This window comes from Balaenoptera ricei, chromosome 8 (genome assembly GCF_028023285.1).
Source record: "Balaenoptera ricei isolate mBalRic1 chromosome 8, mBalRic1.hap2, whole genome shotgun sequence".
Classification (NCBI taxonomy): domain Eukaryota; kingdom Metazoa; phylum Chordata; class Mammalia; order Artiodactyla; family Balaenopteridae; genus Balaenoptera; species Balaenoptera ricei.
The window spans coordinates 49,415,632-49,423,109 of record NC_082646.1 but is presented as its reverse complement, the minus strand read 5'-3'; positions in this window follow the sequence as shown (position 1 = coordinate 49,423,109).

Genomic DNA, 7,478 nt, shown 5'->3' with positions numbered 1-7,478 from the left:
AAGATATATGGATAATCAATGTTTTCAGCATCATTAGTCACCAGAAAAATGCAAATTAAAACCATAATAAGATACCATTACATACCCACCAAAATGGCTAAAATTAAAAAGACTGACAATACCAAGTGCTGAGAAGGATGTAGAGTAAATGGAACACTCATACATTGCTGGTGGCAATAAAAATATGGTACAACCACTTTGAAAATGGTTTGATAGTTTCTTATAAAGACGAACATACATTTGCCATATAATCAAGAATTCCACTCCTAGGCATTTACCCAAAGAAAATCAAAACATACGTCCATACAAAAACTTGTCCGTAAATATTCATAGAAGCCTTATTCATAATAGCCCCAAACTATAAACAACCCAATTGTCTATCAACAGGTATATGGATAAACAAATTATTATGTATCCATACAATGTAATACATACTCAGCAATAAAAAGGAACAAACTACATATGCATGCAACGACACTGATGAATCTCAAGAAGTGTATGTGTAAAAGACTACATACTGTGTGGTTCCACTTACATAAAATTCTAGCAAATGCAAACTATTCTATAGCAACAGGAAGCAAATCAGTGTTTGCATAGGATGGAGGTAGAGGAGGAAAATGAGTGCAGAAGGGTGCTAGGGAACTTTTGGGATAATGGAAAATTCTATATCTTGGTGGCAAGGGTTACACTGGTGTCAAAACTCATTGAACTGTATACTTTAAATGAGTGCAGTTTATTATATATAAATTATACCTCAATAAAGTGTAAGAGATACTATGCATGCCAGGTGCAATGTTAGGGCCTTGTGGAACACACAGATGATTAGATATTACAGTTCCCTAGGCTTCCCAGTAGAAAATGAAATGTGCATAGGGTTCAGTAAAGATAGAAGTTTGTTTTCTTTATACTGTCCCTCCTAATTCACCTACCCAACAAATATTTTTTGAAGTCCAATTACATGCCAGGCATTTGGCTCAAGGTTAGAAGTTTACAAAGTCAGGTAAACAATCTTCACAAGGTCCCTGACCTCCCGGAGCCTCCAGTTTCATGGGGGAAATAGCAATGTGAACTACAATCTACAAAGATGATTTCTGTGATTGGGAGAATATAGGATGTCAGTGAAGTGCATTTGTGTGGTTAGCCACGACTGCCTGGAGCAATTAACATCTAAGCTCATGTTGAAAGAGTGAGTTTTAGTTAACCAAAACAAAGCTAACTGTCACCCCAGAAATGTCATCCCTTTCAGTATCAACAGTGACATCCAATTTTTTTGTGTATACTGTTTTGGATTAATGCTTCCCCAACTAACCAGCTTTTCAAAAAGTTTTTCAAAATTGGGGGTAATTTATCCATGCTTTTAGTTTAATACCAAAAGTGTACATGTGTGTTAACCAAAACCCTAGTGGCTTCATGACTGAAGTCCTCACCCAACTTTGCATAACTATGTATATAGTTGATTTACAATACTTTGGGTGTATAGCAAAGCGATTCAGTTATACATATATACATCTATTCTTTTTCAGATTTTTTTTCTTTATAGGTTATCATAAGGTATGGAATATAGTTCCCTGTGCTATACAGTAGGTCCTTGTTGTTTATCTATTTTATATACAGTAGTCTGTATTGTTAATCCCAAATTCCAAATTTATCCCTCCCCTGCAGTTTATATGCTAAACCTCATTTTATATAGTTTAATTATAGATTGACACATTATTTACTGTGAAATAATCTGATACAATTAATTACACCGTCAAATCAGAAAAAAAAAAGAAAGTAATAGTCTGCATATAAGATATAGTAAAAGTAACCTTATTAAATCTATTTCTTCCTCTATAAGAGAGTAGGGAGTGGTTCCTAATGAAGAACCCTACCCTAAGGTGTTTGGAAATCTGAGGGGTGGTTTTGTCACAATGACTGGGAGAGCTATTTGCATTCAGAGGTTAAGGCCAGGGGTGCTAAATGCCCTGCAATGCTCAGGACAGTCTCCCACGTATCAAAATTACTCTGCCGTCAATGCTAATAGCATCTGCATTGAGAAATACCATTAGAAGGTCTCCAATGGCCTTTCCAGATCTAAAAGGTTTTTAGTGAATTCTAGTCATTCATTTCAACTGGTATTGCTTTATCATTCTAAATGTCAAATAAAATAAGCAGACAACATCAGCCAACTAGGCATCTGTGATGATTAATTTCACGTGTCAGCTTGGCTTGGCAATAGTACTCAGGTATACGGTCAAACATTATTCTGGATTAAACATGTGAAGGTGTTTTGGATGAGATTAACATTTAAATCAGTGGACTCTGAGTAAAGCAGAGTGTCCTCCATAATGCAGGTAGGCTTCATCCAATCAGTTGAAGGCCTGAATAGAACAAAAAATGACCACCCGCAAGAGAGAGAAAATTCTGCCAGCAAATGGCCTTTGAACTTGAACTGTAGATTTTGAACTTTCCAGCCTTCATAATTGAGTGCACCAATTCCTTTAAACACTACCCCCCATACACACACACACACACACACACACACCCTACTGCTTTTGTTTCTCTGGAGAACGCTCACTAATATAGCATCCTCATTCTTTAGCATAAGATTTAGGAAATGTGGAATGGATAAATGAAGTTAAGGGAAATTATCACGTTTACCCTAGATATGGATGGCCATGGTCTCATTAAGTGCACACCTCAAATCTTAAATATTTCAAGTATTTGAGCTCTAGAATGCCCTTGAGCATTTTACTGAGCATGTTTTCCTCTACACTTTTAAACTCATGGGCACTTTGAGGAGTGTAATCCATATGTTTCTGATTCATTTACACTTAACTCATCAAAATCTCTTTTCACAATTTTCACTCTGAGCTTTCTGAATGCTTTAGCTCTATCAAGTCTTTGTTCTAAGAACCAGAAGTCACCTTTTGCTCAAAGAAATGAAATAAAGTCAGAACCCAAGCTGGAGTAAAATTCAAAATGTACAATTTGTTTTAATTTAATTTTTTTTTATTTTTGGCTGTGTTGGGTCTTCGTTGCTGTGCACGGGCTTTCTCTAGTTGCGGTGAGAGGGGGCTACTCTTTGTTGCGGTGCATGGGCTTCTCACTGCAGTGGCTTCTCTTGTTGCAGAGCATGGACTCTAGGTGCACAGGCTCAGTAGTTGTGGCTCGCAGGCTCTAGAGCACAGGCTCAGTAGTTGTGGCGCATGCGCTTAGTTGCTCCACAGCATGTGGGATCTTCCCGGACCAGGGCTCGAACCCGTGTCCCCTGCATTGGCAGGTGGATTCTTTTTTTTTATATTTATTTATTTATTTATTTTTGGCTGTGTTGGGTCTTCGTTTCTGTGCGAGGGCTTTCTCTAGTTGGGGCAAGCGGGGGCCACTCTTCATCGCGGTGCGCGGGCCTCTCACTATCGCGGCCTCTCTTGTTGCAGAGCACAGGCTCCAGACGCGCAGGCTCAGTAGTTGGGGCTCACAGGCATGGTTGCTCCGCGGCATGTGGGATCCTCCCAGACCAGGGCTCGAACCCGTGTTCCCTGCACTGGCAGGCAGATTCTCAACCACTGCGCCACCAGGGAAGCCCCCGGCAGGTGGATTCTTAACCACTGCACCACCAGGGAAGCCCGAAAGGTACAATTTTTAATTTAGTTCTTACTCCCTTTTTAAAAGCAGATTTATTTTTACTTATCACATCTTCACTAGGCAAAAACTGCCTTGTACCTAAAACCTATTGAAGGTTCTCTCTCAGGCATATTTTTAAATATACACAGATCTTCAAAAGCAGCAAGTAATTTTTGTATCAAGCATATTTACATTAAGTATATTTCTTTTCTTGCCTTGGTTATATATACTGATGGTGGACTGTTCAGTGAATCCAAGTATACACTGTTCTAGAGGCTGTTTTTTGTTTTTTGTTCCCAAGTGCTCATGTTTTTTGCAAAGTCCATGTAATTTAATCTATGTAATTACCCTTTCAACACAAAAACTTCCGTGATGTTGCCTTATTCCAACAAAAATAGCACTATCTGATCCAACAGATTAATACTCCTGAGGCATCATACAATAACAATCCAATGTGGACATGGGAAAAAGGAAAACCAAATACTGGCAAAGAAATTAGAAATGCAATTTTGCACCTCTAACGTGCTAACTCACATTTCTAACTTAAACATCAGATCTCAGGACTGTTTGGGCACTGACTTTAACTTATAGATAGTAGTGAATTTCTTAAGGCTGATTAACAGTCTTTCAGACAATTTAAAGATTATAAATGTTAAAAAAAAAAAAAAAAAAAACAACTCCTGTTTCTCTGGCTTTGATAGCTAAACTTTTATTTCAGAATTGTGAATTTATCTCTAATATTCCAGACTCTAAGATAATGACAGTTCATTAACCTGGCAATAATTGTAGTTTATTTTTCAGAGAATTAAGCACACAATATGAACCATGTGCCAGACAAAACTTGGTCTTCAAACAGCAAGGTACTTAATGCTTAAAATCAAAATTAGATACAGAGGTGTTTTTTTTCAGGGAATGAATGAGAATTGGGCTATTTAAAATAAATTCATTTAGCTGATTGCTTTTTAAATTAAAATAACCTTTTTTTCCAATCCCAAAGTAATACATGCTTATTACCAAAAACACAGAGAAGTAGAAAGAAAGAAAGAAAGGATATACTCAGGTCCACCCACCCAGAGGTTAACATGTTGACATTTCAGTGGGAAGCCATATGGTGCAGAGATGAAGTCAAGTTCCAGCCTTAGGCTGTGTGCATTCAAACGTAGCTCCACCACTTAACACCTCTGTGAGCTAGTAATTTAATTTCTTTGTCTCATCTTCCTCATCTGCAAAATAGAGGTTCAAGGATGTGGTGAAGATTATGAGATAAATCATGCAATGTCCCTGGCATATAGCAAACTTTCAATGAATGTTAACTCTTTGTTCAACTTTCTAGATTCTTTTTGTCTTAACATTTCCATCCAGGGACATTGCTGGGTTTGATTTACATTTGAAAAGAGCACTGAGTGTCTCAGAAGATAGTCACTGAAGATAGTTATAATCAGTAGTGTCTCAGAAGATAGTTATAATCAAAATATATTTTTCTTCATACTTCTTTTTTATTTTATAAGGGGAAAATTGTAGATAAAATCTTGCTATTCCTAAAATCAAGGCTGGTGATTTTAAGGCACAAGCAAGCTTTTCTTTCATAAAACAAAATAAATTTATCATTCAACAATTTTTCATGCAATAACAAATATTTCAAGCTCTTCCACACAGATTGTCTCATTTAATGCTCATACAAAACTCTTTTGAAAGCACAAGACATTAGAATTATCTCCATTTTTTGAGCTAACTCTTCCCTTAGATTAATGATAGATCATTGTCATTTCCACTTGCCCTTGAAGACTATATTTAGATATGGGGAGAAGTAAAATTACATGTCTCTCTGCTCAACACTAAAAGTTAAAAAGTCCACCTGCTTTTCCTCCCATTTTTCTTATCTTATTTAGAGATACCACCACCCAGGAAGTCAGCCAAACTATAAACCTGTCACTCTATGGCCCTCTCTCTTCATCCCTCACAGTCCATAATTACAGAGTCCAGCTGATTACATTTCTTAAATACCTCTGGAAACAACCCTTTACTTTGCACCTTCATTGGCACTGTCTGAGTTCAGGTCTGCAGTGTTGCAGTAGCCTTGGAGTTCCCCTCCCTGCCTCCAGTGTTACCTGCTGATATCTGCCAAAGGGAAAGCTCTTCTTTGACCACCCGTTATCCACAGACTAATGGCAGAAGGCTTTTCATAATCCAGCCCGTTCCCAACTAACAAGATACCTATTTATAAACCATACACCCAAGTATTAACATTATGCTGTGAAATATACCTCTCCAATGACTAAAATACAAATATCCACTCTTTAGGGCACTTCCTTCCTGCTATCAAGGAAACCAGAAGGTTGAACTAGCGATCATAAGGTAGTACTTGGTAAGCAAAGTCACTGCATAATCACAAGGGAGATTTTATTCTGGCTATAATTGATCCCAATAAATTTTCCTTAACCAGATGTGGGTTTGAATTCTGATTCTCCCACTTACTTGTTGAGTGGCCTTTGTCTAGTCCCTTAACCTCTCTGAGCTACTGTTCCCTCATCCATAAAATGTAGATAATATGGTACTAGCTTCACAGAGTTATTGAGAGAATTAAAAGACAAGCTGCGTGGAAAACAATTTTCACAGTACTGGATACATGGAAAACGCTCAATAAAGTCAATCTTACTGATCATCTTGGCATTCAGCATGGCAGTGAGGAATCCTGTGTCTAGGATGGGATCGATTATACAGCCTTGCTTTTACTTTTAGTGGTTTATCGATTTGGGAAAGCAAGAGCACCTTCTCTTTTAAAATATTTTGTCCATTATTGAGTGAAGAGACTTTCTCAGACAGTTAGAAATATTCATTTGGTTTACCTCTGTCTTCTTACCAGACTGTAAGTTACTAGAGGAGAGGCAAGATGTTTTAGTTTTTTTTTTTTTTGAATCCCCAGAAACTAGAAAGTGCCTGGCACATAGCACGTTCTTAAAAATATGTTTACTGAATGAATAGATAAATTTCTAGAAGCTGTTCATAAGACAGTTCTGAGTTTATCATCTAGACCAGTGGTTCTCAAAGGTGGTCCTTGAATCAGCTGCTCGGGCATCACCTTGAGTTTGTTAGAAGTGCACATGAAGGGACCCCACCTCAACATAGCGTATCAGAGGTTCTGGGGTGGAGCACAGCCAACTGTGATTTAACAAGCTATCCAGCTGCTTCTTATGCCTGTTACAGTTTGAGAACCACTGACCAGACAGTTAACACCGTTCTATAAACCTCAAAAACATTATGCCAAACAAAAGACGTCAGAGCCAAAAGAATTATTCCTTTCACACGAAGTTCTAGAATAGGCAAAACCAATATAAGGTGAAAGAAACCAGAATAGTGGTTGCCCTGGAGGGTGGGGTAAGGGGTCGGGGTAGGGATTCGAATGGAAAGAGGCATGAGGAGAGCAGATGGCATGGGTTTATGCCTATGTCAAAACTCATCAAACTGTGTACTGAAGACCTGTGCATTTTGCTGTATTTAAATGCAATGCCAACAAAAAATTAAAGTAATGCCCTTTGAATTCTTTCTGTATAAGTCTTATCAGCAGGAGATCTATTTGTACATTGCAATCTTAAGATGATCTGCAAGGTCCTACATGATCTGACCCCCTACCTACTTTTTCTAGCCTTATCTGTCACCACTGCTTCTGTCACTTTTTCAGTCTTTCATCAACATTGACCTTTCACTTTCCCAATGGCATGTATTCCTATACTGCTCCAGGGCCTTTGCACATGTTGTTGCTACCCCCTTGAATGTTTCTCGTTCTTCCTTTTCACCCGGTTAACTCCCATTCTTCTTTGGTTCTCATTCTTTTGTCTGTTCCTCAGGGAAACCCTACCAAATCTCACTTTGTTGTA